The following is a 19375-nucleotide window of genomic DNA, read 5'->3' as shown; positions in this document are numbered from 1 at the left end:
CAAAGTATACATGGTATTAGTTTACATTTTTTTTAACTATACATTTCTAAAATATGTAATAGTTTCTCATTATATATACTAGTGTGTAGCCCTATGCATATGCATGGGTACAATTAAAAATAAGGGATAATTACACTTTACCCACTTGTGGTTTGCCTCTAATTTGACTTGCCTACCCGTGGTTTCAATTTTGGCACTTTACCCACCTGTGATTTCCTCCATTACTGATCCGTAACCCACCTCTCCTTCAGCCGTTACTCTAACACATATTATGTCAAAAACAAAAGCCCAAACAGATTAAAACACTCCTCACATGAAGAACATACATAAACATGAAGAACATATGCCCAGAAAACTAATACAAATCAAATCAAGCAATACCATCCAACTTGCTCACCAAACTAAGATCCTAGATCCAAGGTAGTAAATCTACAAAAACAAAGCAGACTGCAACACCTCAAACTACATTATAGCATCTAGGATTTTTGTTTTGATCTATTTTCTGGGTATTCAAATTTTTACCAAGAAAATCAAGATTTTCTTTCCAAATAAAGACTAAAAAATGAAAAATCAAAACAAAAATCCAAATGAAGCCAAGCACATGGAAACAAGCACATAAATAAAGAAAAGAACTCAAATAGAAATTTCTTTCCACCATTTTTTTCTCAGTATCCAAATGAAAATCCACTAGTTTTCCAACTATGAAAATCAAGTCCAACTATGAAAACCCAGCCAAGAAAGCACCATGAAAAACCCAACCATGAAACACCATGAAAAACCTAGCTATGAAAACGAAGACCTAACCAACCCAGCAATGATCTCCGAATACACCTCACCGTTCCACTTCCTCTTCACCAATTGCTCCCCAAGGTGCACCGTAGCTTCAACCACGCTCTCCTTGCTATTGTGCGCCGCTAAGTCCACGATTCCCATCCTCACGGCCTCTTCTCCCTTAACCTTGCTCCCGGCTAGCAATATATCACGCTAAGCCGAGGCGGAGTTGATTTTTGACCTCATCAGAGCCGTGAAGTAATCTGGGAAAGTGAGGCCAATATTGACCTCGCTCATGTACAACACGCCACAATCGCGCCTCATTAGGATGTAGTCGTGGCTGAGCACGAGGAGGAATTTGGCAGCGGCGGCATGGCTGGGGAGGGCGGCGATTGTGGGCATAGGGAGGGAGAGGAGAGTGAAGACGACTGGTTTGAAGGAAGTGACCAAGTGGTGGAGTCGATCTACGGCGCCGGAGGAGGAGCCAGCGGATTGGGCCTATGCGAGGTCGAAGCTGTTGGAGAAGAATTTGCTGTGGGCGGTGGTGATAAGTGCGGAGCCATGGACAACTTGGGATTTGACTTGGGAGAGAGCGAAGATGAGAGTTTCGATGAGAGTTAGGCTGAAACAGTATTGCTTGATTTGATTTGTATTAGTTTTTTGGGTGTATGTTCTTCATGTTTGTGTATGTTCTTCATGTGAGGAGTGTTTTGATTTGTTTGGACTTTTGTTTTTGACATATTATGTGTTAAAGTAACGGTTGAAGGAGAGGTGGGTTACAGATCAGTAACGGAGGAAATCACAGGTGGGTAAAGTGTCAAAATTGAAACAACGAGTAGGCAAGTCAAATTAGAGACAAACCATAAATGGGTAAAGTGTAATTATCCCTAAAAATAATCACAATTATACAGTTCAAATTATAGCTTTTTTATTTTTATTTTTTATTTTTAAGAAGATGTTCAAATCATATATGGTATTAGCTTACACTTTTTTTAAATCATACATTTCTAAAATATGCAATGGTTTCTCATTATATATATATATATATATATAACTTATAATTTAACTAGTTTTAAACTCTTCGGTTTTTCACCAATAATTCACTTGCCACAAAAATTAAAAAATTAGATGGACAAGTGGAGGAAAATTGGACTCCAATTGAAATTTAATTTAAATCTAATTGGATTTAGACTCCTTGATTTTTATACTCAATAATTCATTTGACACAAAATTAAAAATTAAATAGGACACATGGCACAAAATTGAGAATCTAATTAAAATCTAATTGGATTTTCTTTGAGCTTTAATTATAATATATATGAAATATGTAAAGTTGAGCAAATCTTGGTTATGACCCTTCAACTGTTACACAAAGAGCTAATTTGATGATGATCCTGTTCATTTAACCTGAAGAAATAAGAGCCCCCTTCATTATATAGAGCCATGTCAGTTTTGCCATCCATTGATGTTAGTGCAAACATTGCATTATATCATTGAAGATTATAACGAAAATGCACAACTCAACAAATCTTCGAAAATGAAACACAATGACAAGCTCCCTCAACTCTTGTGTGAGCTGATGTTCCTTGGCACCATTAAACTCAATAAAGTGGGAAGTAAGAAAGTCTCAAACTTCCTCGGTTGTGTCATATCCTCTAAATTCCATGCTGACATATAGACCGGAAGTGTTGTGCAGCTAAGAAATGATTTGATGATTCATGCTCTCCTAGTCTTTAAGGTGAGATGTGAAATCATCTCTGGTCTCTTTCTCACCTTCTATAGGGGCCTTATATTTTCTAGCCATGTAGAGCCATATATATAGCTTGCAACCTTGGATGCATTAGAAATATGGAGAGATCCCTTTCAAATTCCATACAATTCATAAAAAACCAGGGGAGCTGTATATCAATTAATTCCTAAACCCTTGTGTTAATATGTATAGTAAGTTGTGTAGGACCTAAATTTTGGTGCGGTTAGAAGTTTTTGTTTTAGTTTTCGATGGACACATGGATGAAAAAGAGCTCTACAATTCGTATATGCTCTTCCAAAAGAAATTTAGAAGTGATTTATTGATAATGGACACTAAAATGGATGGTTATGGTGTGGTCCTCATATAAATTTAAACATATGCCGCAAAATTAGACTCCAATTTCATATTCTAATTGGGCTTTCTCTCAGTTTTGCCTATATATATACTAGCTTGTATCCCCATGCATATACAATAAGATACAATAAGATACATAATACTGTAAGAGCACGATTTGCTTCTCAGCCCAAGTGGATGGTCAATGACCCAATGAGCCCAAAACAATGAATTTGTTAGAGAGTGGGCTTGAAACTAAACTTTCAATGAGTAAGGTGGCTAAGGATCCCAGTGGGTTAGTTAATAATGGAAAGAATAAAACAAACAGTTTTGAACAAGAAAAGTTCTCCTCGGTCAAGTCCAAGGAAGGTCTGTTCTTATATATTTCTCTTAGACTAATATAAAAATTACAGTTCTTGGATACACAGTCATTTCTTCCTAGGCTTTTTTTTTTTTTTTTTTTTTAATGATCCTCTTTGTAATGGGGTTCTTCTCTTTTATATTCCCGCCCTTTCTTTCATCTTAGCCCTCCATGTGTAGGTCAAATTGCTAATCTTCTTGATACTTGTCCCATCAGTACCTTCCTGAAATCTTTGGGGGTAGTTGTAAGGCCAAAAGTTATTGTTCAGGTATCACTTCCACATTAATGTTGCCAGGGAATTAGATAAAGAGCATTCAATACGATGATAACAGCTTTCTTGTCAGATATTTCTCAACTCTCTTTTGTCACATCCCTCTCTGATGTTTATCCTTCCAAGCATGAATGCCTCTTGCCTTGTTTTTGATGGATGATCAAATCTTTGACCTCCACTCTACTTAGCCGAGGAAGTATTTCTCCTCGGACAACATCTCCTGCTCATTGTGACCAGACTTCTTCCATGACCCAATATCTATCTGTCTTCATTTGTACCAGTCTATCCTTGGGTTATTTGACGTTCTCGAGCGTGGCCCATGGCCCAATACTTATATTTGAGCCCTTCATCCCTACAAATACTATTGATAGTCATTTTTATATTTTTTTAACTCTTTAAAAAATTTTGTAAGGATATTATTAGGTATAAAATGTAAATTGTCCAAATTTTTTTTTTTTCCAGACTCTTTGGTTTTTGTACTTAATAAATCACTTGGATAAATATTTATGATATGGTCTCATATTTAATTCTAAAATTAAGAAATAAATTCTTTAAGAATAAATAATTTAGGATACATGGTGCAAAAATTGAAACTCTAATTTGGAATTTTAATTTAAGTTTCCTCAATTTCACCTATTATTATATATAAAGATTTGCCATTAAATTTTTTTTTTTCCCACATCAAAAAATCTATAAAATTAATAAAAATATTTTATAGATTTTCAATGTGAGAGTTTTTTTTTTTTTTTTTTTTTATTCAAATAACCTTTTTTTCTTTAGTTGATTTCACACTTAAAAACAATTTTTTAACAGAGTTGAAGAGAATGCCTGAATTGAATAAATTTAAAACTTAAAAACCTTAATTAAACAAAAGTAAGACTAAAAAACTAAAATGAATTTCAATCAAACTTAAAGGATGCATTTTGTATTTTAGCCAAAAACAAAATGTAATAAAAGGGTTAACATTGTGTATTGGCAACTACAAGTAGGTGAACTAATTATACCAAGCAGAGAGAATGGTTCTTCTACTCTCCTTAATTATGGTACTACAATTCTTCTATGTCACTTCATTTGTTACTCTTGCTATAATTTAGCGAAAAGATAAATTGTGAGTGGTAGACATAACTTTCATATAGACTTAGCGAAAAAGTGTTTCTAAAAAAAAAAAAAACACTTTTTCTTAGTCATTCACAAATTGGCAAAAATTTGTTTTCCTAGACTATCTCATTTTAATACTTTAGAAATTTTAATTATAAAGTATTATGGACGAACTGACATTCAAATATTATAAGAGTAACAAAATTGTTTTTCATTCAGAAAAAGGAAATAACAAATTAATTTTGTGCCGAACTGTAAAGGAGGTGACGATTGGGAGAATAAATGTGGTTTTTAAGGCTGAGAGTACCACCAATTTGCAACCATGGTAGGATAAGTAAGGGCTCTGTCAGACGGGCTGGTGGTGATTTGAAATATATTGATTTTTATTTTATTTTCTTATGTACCATTATATATATATATATATATTTTATAAATAATATATCATTTTTTTGAGGTTAATTGTATTATATATATATATATATATGTGTATGTATGTAATTTTTTTGGTATTTTGATTTGATGGTTTAAAATAAACAATTATGAAATGAACAACATAAATTCAAATCATATTATATTTAACTAAAAAATTAATTCAAATTATTATTTTTAAGGAAAATAAAACATAACAAATCAACAAGATTTTTGAGATAGTTTGCTAATTCCGCAATTTGAACATTTTTTCTTCTAAATCCCAAAGCAATTTGTGTGTGAAGAGACGACAATTAAGCTACAAGGCTTTAAACTAATCATGAAGTAGCTAATAAGTTATAATAATGTCTGTCATAGTATACAGTACTCATAAGATCAATTTTTAAAAGAAAACATTAGGTGGGTGATTTTAAAAGACCTCAAAACCTTGTTAGCAAGTTTGGTCCCTCTCCTAAAAAAAAAAAACATTACACTTAGGTGGGTGATTTTACACACATATACACTTAGATTAGACTAAAAAAAAAAACTCTCAAAATTTTGTGCACCAAATCTTTGCAATAAATCTCAAGAGAAGAGAGTGTAAGACCATCCACTATAATTTTATTTTTCTCACACGTTGCACTTGTATCTTGTTATAGACATTGCTTTTATTATTTCTGTAAAAACCTTTTTTTTTTCTCTCAGCGTCTTCAATTATGCAATCAATTACTGTATTATTAATAGTATCTTCTCAAAAAGAAATTATTATTATTAATGGGTGGAGTTTTGATTTAAAAAATAAAATAAAATTGATAAGAGACACAAATGTGCACACACATGCACATAGGTACACCCTTGACTAATACTAACTAATTTGTAACCCTATGCATATACATAGATATATTTAAAGATATATAATAAGATGCATAATATAATTCTTATACATATAATTTAAATACTATTGATAGTCATTTTTATATTTTGTTAACTCTTTAAAAAATTTTGTAAGGATTTTATTATGTATAAAATGTAAATTGTCCATGTTTTTTTTTTTAAATTATTGTGAAGCACTTTTTTTTTTTTAATATACGATTTATTTATTCTAGACTCTTTGGTTTTTGTACTTTTTTTTTTTTTTTTGGAAACTGGAACCAAATGCCTTTCATTAATTCAAAAGACTAGAATCCAAATACAGAGCATCCACAGCAGGGGGAGGATCCTCCTCCATCCATACAATATCATTATCAGATAACCTAGCAAATTTTGCCAAAGCAAGAGCAACACCATTGGCACTACGCCTAACACAACTAGCTGAGTCGGATCAAAAACCTGCAGCCAAGCACCAAATATCTTCATAGATCAATCCAAGCCGAGAGAAGTTTGGTTGAGCCTGTGAAATTGTCTTCATAACCAGAGCATTATCACCTTCTAGTATCACCTCCATAAAACCAGCGTCTATAACAAATTCCAAAGCTTTGCGATAGGCCATCACCTCCAATTCTTCACTATCCCTCATAGCACCACCCTTGGCAGATACAGCAGCCATAACTTCACCATTCCCATTATGAATAACAGCACCATAGCCCGAAGTCACACCATTATCAAAACTGGCTCCATCAAAATTCAGCTTGAAGAACTCTCCTTGTGGTGGCTGCCATGCTTGACTTGCAGGGACATGGACTGATACAGGTATACTCAGTTGGTCTTGAGCCTCAACAAACTCTCTCAAATAATCTGATGCACATTGGTGAGACCGTGATGGGTGTTGGAAGACACCCCCATGCACGTTGGTCTCACATTTAATTCTAAAATTAAGAAATAAAACTCTTTAAGAATAATTTAGGACACGTGGCCCAAAATTGGAATTTTAATTTGGAATTCTAATTTGAGTTTCTCTCAGCTTCACCTATTATTATTATTATTATTATTATTATTATTATTATTATATATAGATATGATTTAGTATTTAATTGATTTTAGACTTTTCGGTTTATACACCCAATAATTCACTAATCACAAAAATTAAAAACTTAGATGAACACGTGGTGGAAAATTAGACTCTAATTGAAATTCAATTTAGAATCTATTTGGATTTAGACTCTTCGATTTTTACACTTAATAATTCACTTGACACAAAATTAAAAATTAAACAGAATATGTGGCGCTAAATTAAGAATCCAATTAAAATCTAACTGGACTTTCTCTAAGCTTTGGTTATTAATATATATATATATATATATATATAGATTTTTGATCAAAGTGTAAGATCTATTCACAATTGAAAAAAGAAAATTTTCACTAAGATGGATGAGTGTAAAATTAAGTTCTTTATTAACCATCTACGTAAGCAATTACGCAATAGTGTCAGTAGTTATAATTTTATGGCTATTTTATGGAAAATGAGCATGGAATTTGACTGGCTCAATCATAGGTTGGATCATGGATGACATCTTTGAGGAAAGCAAGTCATAAGGCAATCTTTGGCGTTGAAGAGGGCCAATAATAAAATTTGTAAGTCAACAAGGAGACACAGGAAGAGTTGTTAGGCTATGAGATAGAGTTGGTAGCACTTGAAGAAATAAGTCTGTTTCATATAAGACACGTTCAATTTGATTTAGGATACTTGCTTAAAAATTTGGAACAGTGACTGAGGATATTTAACAATTTAGATCGGTTTGACCAAGTATAAGTTGGCTGTAGCATATGCTGAGGCTAATATGATTGAAGTAATGTTAAGGACATAACATCGTTCATAATTGCTAATATGACATGTTGTGATTTGAGCAACAAATTATGTTAGCCCTTTTGAAAAATATATATCATGCCCCTAAGGATATTGATAGGATTAATGCAACAGTCTTTGTTGCCAAGGCCAAGGTGAGATGCTTTTTCTGGCGGTCTTTGTTGGATCTTTCTCTCCCTCTCTCTCTCAATTGCTTTAGTTATACTTTTGTATCAACATCTTTGGAGCAACTACTGCTCTTGTGCTGAAGATTCATTGATCAAGTTGTTTTATATCAGTAGAAGTGTAGAACCACAACACAAATAATCATATAGCTTTTTTTTCTTTCTTTCTTTTCCTTTTTTTGAATCATGTTTAATCTTCAGTTAGAAATTCCTTCTTTTCAATGTAAAAAGAAATTAAAGACTTAAATAACAGCAATGTGAAATTCCTTCTGCTAGATTGATTTGCATGAGAACCAGCTTTAGCTCATTTAGCCACAATTTTGCTCATACTCTCTCTATATGTATTTTGTTATATTTGTTTTTGCTCAAGTGTAAGAGCTATTCACAGTTGAAAAAGCAAAGTTTCTTTAGGATGGATGAGTGTAAAATTAAGTTCTTTATTAACCATCTATATTAAGCATTTAAGCAATGATGTCAGTATTTATAATTTTATGGATAGTGAGCAACTGAGCATGGAAGTTGACTGGCTCAGTCATAGGTTGCGATCTTTAAGGAAGCAAGTCATAAGGCAACCTTTGATGTTGAAGGAGGCCAATAATAAAATTGTTCAGGTCAACAAGGAGACAGAGGAAGAGTTGGAAGCTATGACACTGAGTTGGTGGCACTTGAAGAAACAAGTCTGTTTGAAATAAGACAGTTCAATTTTGACTTAGGACACTTGATTAAAAATTTTGATCAGTTTGACTGAGGACACTTACTTAAAAATTTAGATCAGCTTGACCCAGGATAAGGTGGCTGTAGCAAATGCTGAGGCTAATATGATTAGACTAATATTAGGGATATGACACCTTTCATAATTGTTGGGTTGTGATTCAAGCAATAAATCATGTTAGTAGTGAAGAAAAATTTTATGACCTTAAAGATATTTATAGGATTACTGCAACAATCTCTGTTACTAACGCCAAAATAAGATTCTCTCTCTCTCTCACATATTTTCTAAAATTGCTTTAGTTAGACATTTTTGTTAACAATTTTGGAGCAACTAATGTTCTTGTCGTCTAGAAGATTCATTGATCAGGTTGTTTTATTAATATCAATAGAAGTGTGGAACCAAAGGACAAATAATCATATAGTTGTTGTTGTTGTTGGTTTTTTTATTTATTTTTTTTTAAGTTGAAGCATATTTATATTTAAAGAAATTAGAGACTTAACTATCTGCAGTGTGATTTTGCTTTCTAGTTGATATTTCATATTTGGCACTTTCAAAGTTTGCCATCAAAGACAACTTCAAAGTTACTCTAATAAAATATTTATATACTAGAGCCAATGGGCTCAGCGTGATGTCATAGAAGCCACAAGAAAACAAACATTTTGTTTTCTGAAAAAAAAAGAAAAAGAAAAAAACCTAAACACAGTAGCTTCTAAATGAAAACCTCAAATCCACGAGAGCCCCTTGAATTTACAAGGTGATAGGGTTTTGGAGTCCACCAGAGATAAATAGACAAAGTCTGTATTTTTTTTTTTTTTTTTTAAATATGAAAAATTGAAGAGGCTGCAATATATTTAAATAGTAAAAAGAAACCCTATTGTGGCTAGGAAAACACCTAGAAACCCTAATTCGTGCTAATCACGTAATTAGGTGGCAAAATAGTAATTTTTGCCAAAAATAGCAAATTTTAGATAATTAAGGAAATTGAAATACTATCTCTAAGAGACATTCCAAAACAGACGGGACCTTATTCTGACTTTTAAACTAAAAATTATCAAGAAAAAACCAATATTACTAAAAAAAGCAAAAACACTATTTTCGCGACCTTAACGAAGGAATTTGCCCAAATTTGGGCGACGCTCAAGGCAAGCATCTTGAGTCTAGATCAAAATGTTATTTCCCTTCAACTTGCCAAATTTCATGCAATTCTAACATCGTCGCCCCAATGGCCTCTACTAGCACCCCCCTTATTGCATTGTGACTTCTAGTGCCCTTACTTGCTGCTTCAAGAATGCCTGTGCTATCTGTTCTACATCAAAGCGGCACATCCAACCTCATTAGTATGGGATGATGGGCAAGTATAGCATTCCAAAATTCTCTCAAGTCTTGACCTTGTAATTTGTAAAATCACTCTACATGAAATCCAAGGCTAGCAGAGCTAGCCATAAAATGGCTTGAAAGGTAAGTCTGTTAGCATCAAAATTTAAAATTCACTTTTTTAAAGTACAAGTATACTTTAGCACATTTTAAGCAAAATGTTTTCATTAAGAAGTTAAATAAGATATTCCCAAACGGACACTAATATTTTTCTCTTGAATATTCATTGATCAAGCTGTCATATTAATATCAATAGAAGTGTGGACCACAACACAAATAATCAAGTAGTTTTTTTTTTTTTTTTTTTTTTTCATTTTTTGAAGCATATTTAATTTTTTGATAGAGATACCCTCTACTAAATGTTTAAAGAAATTAGTGTTTGAACTTGGTAAGAGAGTGTAATTAAGTATGTGTATTTAGTAGTTAGATTGTTTCTTTAAAAAAAATATATAGAAACTTAAATATCAGAAATGTGATTTCGCCTTCTAGTTGATATTTGGCACCATTACTAGAGTCAATGGCCCATGGGCCAAGTGGCACATCCAACCCCTTTAGTATGGGATTGGTGGGCAACTCCCATGTAGGGTTCCAATTCTCTCTCAAGTCTCGACCTTGTCATTTGTAAAATCACTCTACATGAAAGCCAAGGCTGGCAAAGCTAACCATAACATGGCTGGAAAGGTAGGTCTGTAAGCATCAAAATTTTAATTATGCACTTCTTCTATTCTTGACTTTTTATCCCAAAAAATAAAATGTCACATGGATTGGATTGTTGGCTTACAATGCTCTGAAGTGAAGTAAAAAGATCCGTGGACCATTTCTCAGTTACTTTGAAAATAGATATAATTGCTGCCCAATAAATTGGGAATTTAGGGTAGTTGAGCCTCATTGAGTTTTCACCAATTTAGGCTGTTTGGTAACAAACTTCTAGTAATGTTGTTTGAATTTTTTGAAAATACGAGTGGGTGAAAAAGTGTGTGAAAATACGTGTAATCTATATATTACTAAAATCTGAAGCGTAGCATTTAATGTTGCTATGCTCACGTTGAGCCACTTCAACAGCCATGTCATCACTAAAATTTGTTCATGGTACATACCATGCACAAGTTTTGGTGATATTACAATGTGAAATCACTTTCATTAATTCTAGGGACTTGGCTTATTTGATAATTTTTATATGGTGATTGGTCCTTCTAGGGTTCTATATACTTTAATTTGAATTCTATGGTTTCATGTGAAATTGTTTCGTGCATATAATGTAACAAATGAAGAGTTTTGCCTTTTTGTTTTGACTTACATTCTTAGATTTTGTTGGGTTAAGATAGCTTGACTTCAGTTAATTAATTCAATTATTCAAGTTGATTAATTAGGTCAAATTCTATGTAAATCGTGGGGGCACCAACAAATCACCAAATAAACTAATATGCAGTGGAAAAATAAATTGACACGGTAATTTGTTGACAAATGGGGAAAACCTTTCGCAAGGCAAAAACATCTACAGGTGAATTTAAGGTTACCACTTCCAAGAATCCACTAATCAATAATCAAGCGGTTACAAGTATGAGAAATCTTACCACTACTTTGGCTTATTTCAAAATACCAGCCCATAGTTGAACCTTCACTCCAATATCCAATTGGACTTGATCGTGTAGTAGCCTTCTTTCCTTTGATGCACAAATCTCCAATCTGTGACTAACTCTTTTGCATGGATCCTAGTACATAACTAACTCTACAGCAACCCTTTGATTGCTATAGTTGATTTTCAACAACTTCACATAGAAACACCTATAAGATTTTCAATGTTGGTGCTAGAAAATTTGCTTGGTTACAGAACCCAAAGGCGTACAAGAAACACAGTAAGAACTCTTTCTTCTATAGGAGGAGGCTAGGGTTTCAAAAAGAAAATCTTATGAAGCTTTCTAAGGTTAGGGTTTTCTTTCTCCACCTCCTAATTTAAATAGGAGCTTAGTGGGCCTTTTAAATAGGTACTCCTATTCCAATTAGGTTTACACAAACCTTTGGCTTTCCTAATCCTATAAGGATTATACAATCCCATAAACAGATAGCCTTTTGGAATAAAAATGTTGCACGCTATATCAAAAATCTCGTAAGCTCAATAGATTGAGAGGAATCGAGACAGGTATCGAGCTTTAATAAATCTCGATAGATTGACAGGTATCGAGCTGGTATCGAGACCTGCAGATTCAGCTTTTCTTGAGCAGTTTTTAAGTAATCTTCATGTCTTCAATGTAAACACTTGTAAGGATCATCTTAAACCTACTTAGATTTACCCAAATAGAAGTAAAGTACATTTTGTCATAGGATATGTCAATTACATAAAAATATGAACCTAACAGATTTGAAAAGGTTACTCTTAGAGAAGTATAGGGCTAACCTTACATTCCATACATATAAGTTGTTCCAACCTGTTTTGAGCTTTATTTTCTTTACCATTCTCATTTTTTTGCTTGGCTTTATTGGGCAAGTTATATATATATATATACCATAAAGGGGGAAGGGGACGCACAATTGAAGGGAAGAGACAGAAGCACAGTAATATTGTAAAGAAAATAATGTAAGTAACTTGAAAAGTAAATAACTTGAAAGTAAGAACAATAAATAGCTTGAAAGTAAGAACAATTATAAGGCAGTAGAACCAGCCAAGTATATATGAAAATAACTCAAAGTAAATGAAAACAATAGTTCAAAGTAAATGAAAGCAATTTAGAACCGTCCTATGGCGGTAATCCGTCCAAGGTGGTGGTAGCAACAAGTAAAATAATGAACATAAAACTGAAAATACTTGTTATTGAAAGTAGGATAAACACTTACAGTAGTAGTGAATACAAGATCTCAACAGTTACAGATTAACAATTACAAAGCTTGAACTAGTCCTAGTTACAAGGTTTGTAGGATTACAAAGTTTGTAGTGAACAAGGATGAACAAGGTGGTAGTAGTAGAAGTAGGGTGAGTTCTCCCTCTAAGAAGGCTAGTTCTAAGGGAAGAGAAATCAGAACATAAACATGACTTCTTTCTAAGGGACAACCCCCCTTAAATAGGCAATATTTCTGAGTAAACAGTACTTGTGAACATTAAAAGTTAACAGTGAAAAGTAAAAGTTAACAGTAATAATTTGCTGAAAGCAATCTTGGTGTGACTAAAAGTCACGGGAAACATGGAGAATCATCTTTTCAGAACATTATCATCAGAGGTGGAAATCAACAGTAGAATTTGACCAGAAAGTAAACATTGCAACATTTTTGGCCATTATGCAGGCCAGACAAACAGGGGAATCAAGCTTTCAATCAATCTTTTGCTAAGTCATCAGCATCTTCGTCATCATGACCAAACCACTCCTGATTGTAAGGGTAGTAAGGGTCTTTTGAAACAGAGGCTTGAGAGGATCGTTCATCATCTGAATCAGCAGCTTCATCTTCTTTAACCATTTTAGTGAGCAAGGCATATAAAGCATCAGGGTCCTTGCGAATTGCATCCAAAGGAGAACTCTTCTTCTTGGTCTTAACAGGTGGTTTACCACTTTTAGCAGATGAGGAAGCAGCTGCATCAGTTACAACTTTTTGCATAGAAGTAGTGATTCTTAATGGGGAAGCACTTGGGGAAGGGAAATCTCTGGCAACATTGTTAATGATGGATTGGGTGTGAGCAAACTTATCCCACCATTTAACATAACAACAGCGAGTGAGAACATCACCGTCTTTAACATACTGCCATTTTAGAATCCAAGGACCCTTATATTTTTTAGCAAAATGAAGTAGGGGAGTGAACTTAGCTCCATGATCATTAGTTCTAAACCTTAATGTAAAATTTTGGAAAGAATCCTTCAATGGCGCAGGGAATATTTCAACAATTGAACCAAATTGGGACCACCAACGGATGAACCAGAGAGGGAATTCAGAATCAAAATCTTTATCAAAATTAACAAACCATGAATGAGACATATTTTCATTTTGGTGGAGCATGAATCTGAACCAGGCAGTAACATAATCATGATATGAATAGGGAATAGGGAATTTTGGTAATATTCTTGTGGCGGCAAGGTTGGAACCCCACATTTCTTCAAAAATAATGTTTTTTATGTAAACACTGTGGTAAATAATTCTATCACTATTAGCCTTGTCAGTTATGGCTTTGATAATGATTGAATTCTCATGTCGAAGCATTTCAGAATAATATTGGACAGTCTTTTGGCTGTGTTCCGGAATCCAGTGAAATTTTGGAGGAAAATAACTAGTAGCAAGCCTAAAAGGGTTAGTAATGGAGGCCCTATTTGGCTCTACGAAGAAAAGGTTTTGGATATATTGTTTTCTAACATACTGGGAAGCATTAGGGTAAATAGTTTTAACAGGTTGGTGAACAGTGGCTAAAGCATAAGGATCATATTGTGAAGCTAAAACAGAAGAATAATTAGGTTTGGGAATGGTACCTAGGGCAAAAATATGTTTTGAAGCAATATTTTCAACATCTTTTTCAATAACATATTTAGCACTTTTGCAATCAATACGTAACAAAAACCTTTGGTTTAACAAATCACTTTGAAATTTTGAAATATATAGTACTATAATTTAACTGTGCATTATTCCAAATACCAGAATAGAAATGAACAATTTGTTTAGGTGACTCAAGAGAGACTCTTTGTTTTAGAATACCACCATAACCAACGTCAGAGGCATCAGTTTCAACAATTTTGAAGGCACCAATAGTAGGAATACCAAGACAAGGCAATGTCTTAACATGAGATTTGATTTGTTTAACAATAGAAGTATGAACATCAGACCAGGGAGGAGGATTACTTTTTAACCGATCAAACAAAAGTTTGCATTGTTTCCTCATATCTTTGTAAAAATCCGCAACATAGTTTAATGACCCAAGAAATCTTTGGAGCTGTGTTTTGTCAATAATAACATCAGGAAACTTATCAACAAATTGGATGGCTCTATCTATAGGACGAATCTATCCTTCAGAGATATCATAGCCAAGAAAATGAACTTTGGTTTGAAATAGTTTAACCTTCTTGGCTGAGACAACAAGACCATTTCTTTTAATAGTTTTTAGAAACGAATTCAAATGTTTCCAGTGTTCGTCAATGGAGCTCGAGTAAACAAGAACATCATCAATATAAACAATGGTGAAATGACTAAAAGAGTTAAAAATATCATTCATGATATTTTGAAACTCACTTGGAGCATTTTTAAGGCCAAATGGCATAACATTCCACTCATAATGTCCAAAAGGAGTGGTAAAAGCAGTTTTGTACCTATTATTCTCACTAATCTGGATTTGCCAGAACCCAGATTTCATGTCAAACTTGGAGAACACAACAGCTTCACTTAGCCTATGGACAAGGTCATTCTTATTGGGAATAGGATACCGAATCCATTTTAAAACCTTATTCAATGGTTTGTAGTTAATGACTAATCTTGGGGTTCCTCTTTCAATCTCAACATTCTTTTGGACATAAAAAGCTGAACAAGACCAAGGGGACTTGCTATTCCTAATCAATTTTTTCTGCAACAAATCATGGATTTCTTTTTTGCAAAATTCAACAGTTTCAACATTCATTTGGATAGGACGAGCTTTAGTGGGAATATTTTTCTCATCAAAATCTTTAACATATGGCAAATCAACAATATGTTTCTTCCTATGCCAGAAAGCATTAGGAACATCGAAGCAAACATCATCAATCAACATTTTCTGAAAATTATCAATTTTGGATTGCAACAATTTATCAGAAATTTGTTCAGCAATTTTCTTGTATCTAACCTCTTGCTGAAGGAATTTAAGATGTTTAATTTTAGCATGAATCATGTTTGAAGCAGTATTAGTATCAATATCAAACTTTGAAGCAAATTTGAACTTTACTTTTTGTCCAAAAGGATCAGTAGTAATTCCATCATGTTCAACAAGAAAAGGATATAAAGCATTTATAAAAGGCAAACCAAGAATCACTTTATCAGTTATATTTTTAACAAGAACAGAAGGAATCTTGAAACAGACATTAGCATGGCATACATGAGCATTATTCAATTCATACTTAATTTTCATCTGAGAACCATTAGCAGAAACCAATCTTTCAGTAGATTTTTCAAAGTATTTTGAAGGAATCAGTCCTTCTTGGATACAGTTCATATCCGCACATGAATCTATCATAGCAATAACAGTGAAATGATAATCAAGAGAAACAACAATTTTAACTTTTGTAAACCATTTTGGAGGAATTATTTTATTAACAAGAGCAAGTTGAGAATTAGCGAAAGCATCAGGAATACCTTTACCAGAAAGAAGAGCTTGTTGACTGAATTCATCTCCATCTTTATGCTCATGTCCTTGCTTAAGATTATTTTTATCACTTTTAATATCTTTAAAATCATGTTTTAATTCTCTTATCTCTTGTTTAACAATATTAATTTCACGTTGTAAATCATTAACAGTTAGTTTTTTAGATTTCTTTTTATTAAATTTCTCCAAAGTTTTATCCACTTTACTCTCGGTGAGAATATTGGTTTTAATAACATTGCAATAGGAACTTCTAGTACCAATTTTAATATCAGGAGAATCATCAATATTCAGCATGTTAAGTTTGTTTTTTAAGTTACCAGGTTTTTCTCTACAGTCTTTACTAAAATGTCCAGATTTACCACAATTAAAACATTTACCTTTACCTGACCTTTGTTTAACATATTTTTTAGAAACATTTTTCCTCTTAGCATAGAAATCATTAGGTTTAACAAAGTTATTTCTGTACTTTTTATATTTTTTATGATTTTTATTATGTTTTTTACCCTTTTGTCTGGAAGGAGCAATAGGAGGCAAACCATATTGTTCACAGAAATTTCCCATTTCATATTTAGCTTTTCTTTTATTTTTTAATTGGTGTTTTAGCAATTTTTCATCATTACACATGTTGATACCAAGTTTTTTAATAGTATTGAAAATATCACCATAGTTTATATTATTATAATCAATAGAATCATTTTTACCCATTAATTCTTGTTTTACCTTATGGGCAAAGATAGGAGGCAAACCGTCAATAAACTTTTCTTTCCAATAAGGCTTATGACAATCTTTCCGGAGCATCACACTAGAAGTAAAAAAATCTTGATACCATCTGTAATCAGACATAGTTGGACAACTCAAATTATTCAAATAATCATGAGATGAAATATTGGATGGAGTACCAACAAAATGTTTGATAATAGTATAGATCAAGGTATTAACACCATCAGGGATACCATGACCAATACTTTCATCAAAAATAGGTAAACCTTCATCATTCTTTCTAACAGCATGTTTAATAGACTCTCTGGATTCTTCAGTGATGTATGAATCCCACCATCCACGAAGAGTACCAGAAAAACCAGTAACAAGCAAATTAAATTTTAGGTTGATCAAGATTATGATTATTTTGATAAGCAATACCAACCATAGACATGTGACTCATTTTATTGATGATTTCTTGTTCAGACAAACCATCAATATTCCATTCATAAAGCTTATCAGCAGAAACAGAAAACTATGTTTGAAAAGATCTCTCTTAAATTGCATATCAGGAGGAGTGGGTTTTGAATACCAGTTTTTTGTAAAAGACATGGGTTTGGAGTTTCCAACAAATCTTTTAATTTCTGGGAAATCATCATCAAAGATTCTTTTTGCGGGAACAGAAGAAACAAAAGAAACAGTATCAGAATCTGTATTTTCTTCAGAAACAATTTCTTTTTTGGAAATAGTTCGAGCAACTGAAGTAGAAGTACCCTTAGTTTTAACCTTTAAATCAAAAAGCATTTCTTCAACAATTTCAAGAGTCTTGGACTGAGAAGTTTTAAACATAACTTTTTCTCTTTGATTGGGTAAATCAATCAAAGGTTTCTCAGTTTTAACATAAACAAATTTTTCAGAAACAGGTTTTTCAGAAACAAGTTTTTCAACAATTCTTTCTTCAATACGGTCAAGCTGTTGACCAATAATATGCAATGATTGATTAGTAAAATTGTTTTGTTCAATAAGACTAACAATGGGAGTTTTATCATCAGCAATTTTGAAAGGGGAGGCCTTCACTTCCTCTTTTGTCACTTCATCTTTCTTAGTGGTTATAAGAATTGAGTCAAGAGGAGGATGACTAGACCTAATAATGGTTTTATCTATTTTAACAAAATTTGATTTCTTTATCACATTTAAATGTTGTTTTGAAACCTCATCATTTGAAACATAATGGTTTTCAAGAAAATAAAAAAAAAAAGTTTTTTCAATTGATTAATCTTTTCCAACCATTTTCTTTTAACACGATCAGTTTCAGACTGAGCAAAATTATTTTGGAAATATTTTCTTTTGGTTCTGTTTTTTGTAAGCATAAATTCATCATATAAAGAAACCAAATCAACTTCAAAGTGTTCATCCAAAATAGTCAAAACTCATAATTGATTTTGGTAAACAGGAGGATTTTCAATAGGGGGAGAATCAAAGTCAGATGAAGTAACAGAAATAGAGTCTTCTTCATCATTAACAGCAACATTGTCATAAGGAGAGGAAGATTCAGCTTTAGTAGAATAGTAAACAGAGCTAATTTGAGATTTATCACTTGAAAAACCTTTTAGCTTTAAATCAGAGGATTTTTCCAAATTCTTTTTCAAAAAATCATTGATCTCTTGATCTCTTTTTGAAATATTTTTAGATCCAGTAAAGGAATGTCTTCCTTCGTTGATTCTCAAAGGTGGATTATTTTGAAAACTTATTTTAATAGTACCATTAAGATATTGTTGAATATGGGTGAGATCAAGTTCATTAAAAACAGGTTTAGCAGGAGGGGTTTCTTGTTCCAAGAACCAATCATTAGGGAGTTTAACATCTTGCCATTGAATCATTTTCGGAACTTGAATTTTAGCATCAGGAGTTGAATATTGAATTAACATGGTCTTACCCGAAGGTTCTCTAGGAATCCTAGCACTTGGATTCATTTGAGTACCCATTAGTTTATAATAAATGCGATAAATCAAAGCAAAAGGCTTACTTCCTTCTTCCATGTGATAACTAGATGAAGCAATATTCAATGTCAAGGCTTTAACAATATTAGGATCGTCTAAAGCAAGAGTAAGATCAGGATAATAGTTAAAATAAACAGGACCATCATACATAGAAGCAGTAATCATACCAAGAATGCTATCTTTAAAAATCTTAAATCTAGAATCTCTTAAACACATGAGAACAAAAGCATTAATACCCTTCCGGGTGAGTGGTTTAATAGCAACTTGAACCATACCAATATGCAAATAACTGAATTTTTTAACAGCAAGGAAGTCACTAATATTCCTTTTAGTAAACAAACAGCATTTTTCTTGAACTCTCGAAATAGAGAAAATTTGTTCAACGGTTCTAGC

General features: G+C 32.8%; 1 pseudogene; it reads right to left on the bottom strand.

The window, feature by feature from the left end:
* Positions 1-783: 783 nt before the first annotated feature.
* Positions 784-12439, bottom strand: LOC126689942 (enoyl-CoA delta isomerase 2, peroxisomal-like; annotated as a pseudogene).
* Between the last annotated feature and the right edge of the window lie 6936 nt (positions 12440-19375).

This window comes from Quercus robur, chromosome 6, assembly GCF_932294415.1.
Source record: "Quercus robur chromosome 6, dhQueRobu3.1, whole genome shotgun sequence".
NCBI lineage: Eukaryota > Viridiplantae > Streptophyta > Magnoliopsida > Fagales > Fagaceae > Quercus > Quercus robur.
The sequence above is the reverse complement of the archived record's forward strand: the minus strand, read 5'-3'. Positions and strand labels throughout refer to the sequence as shown.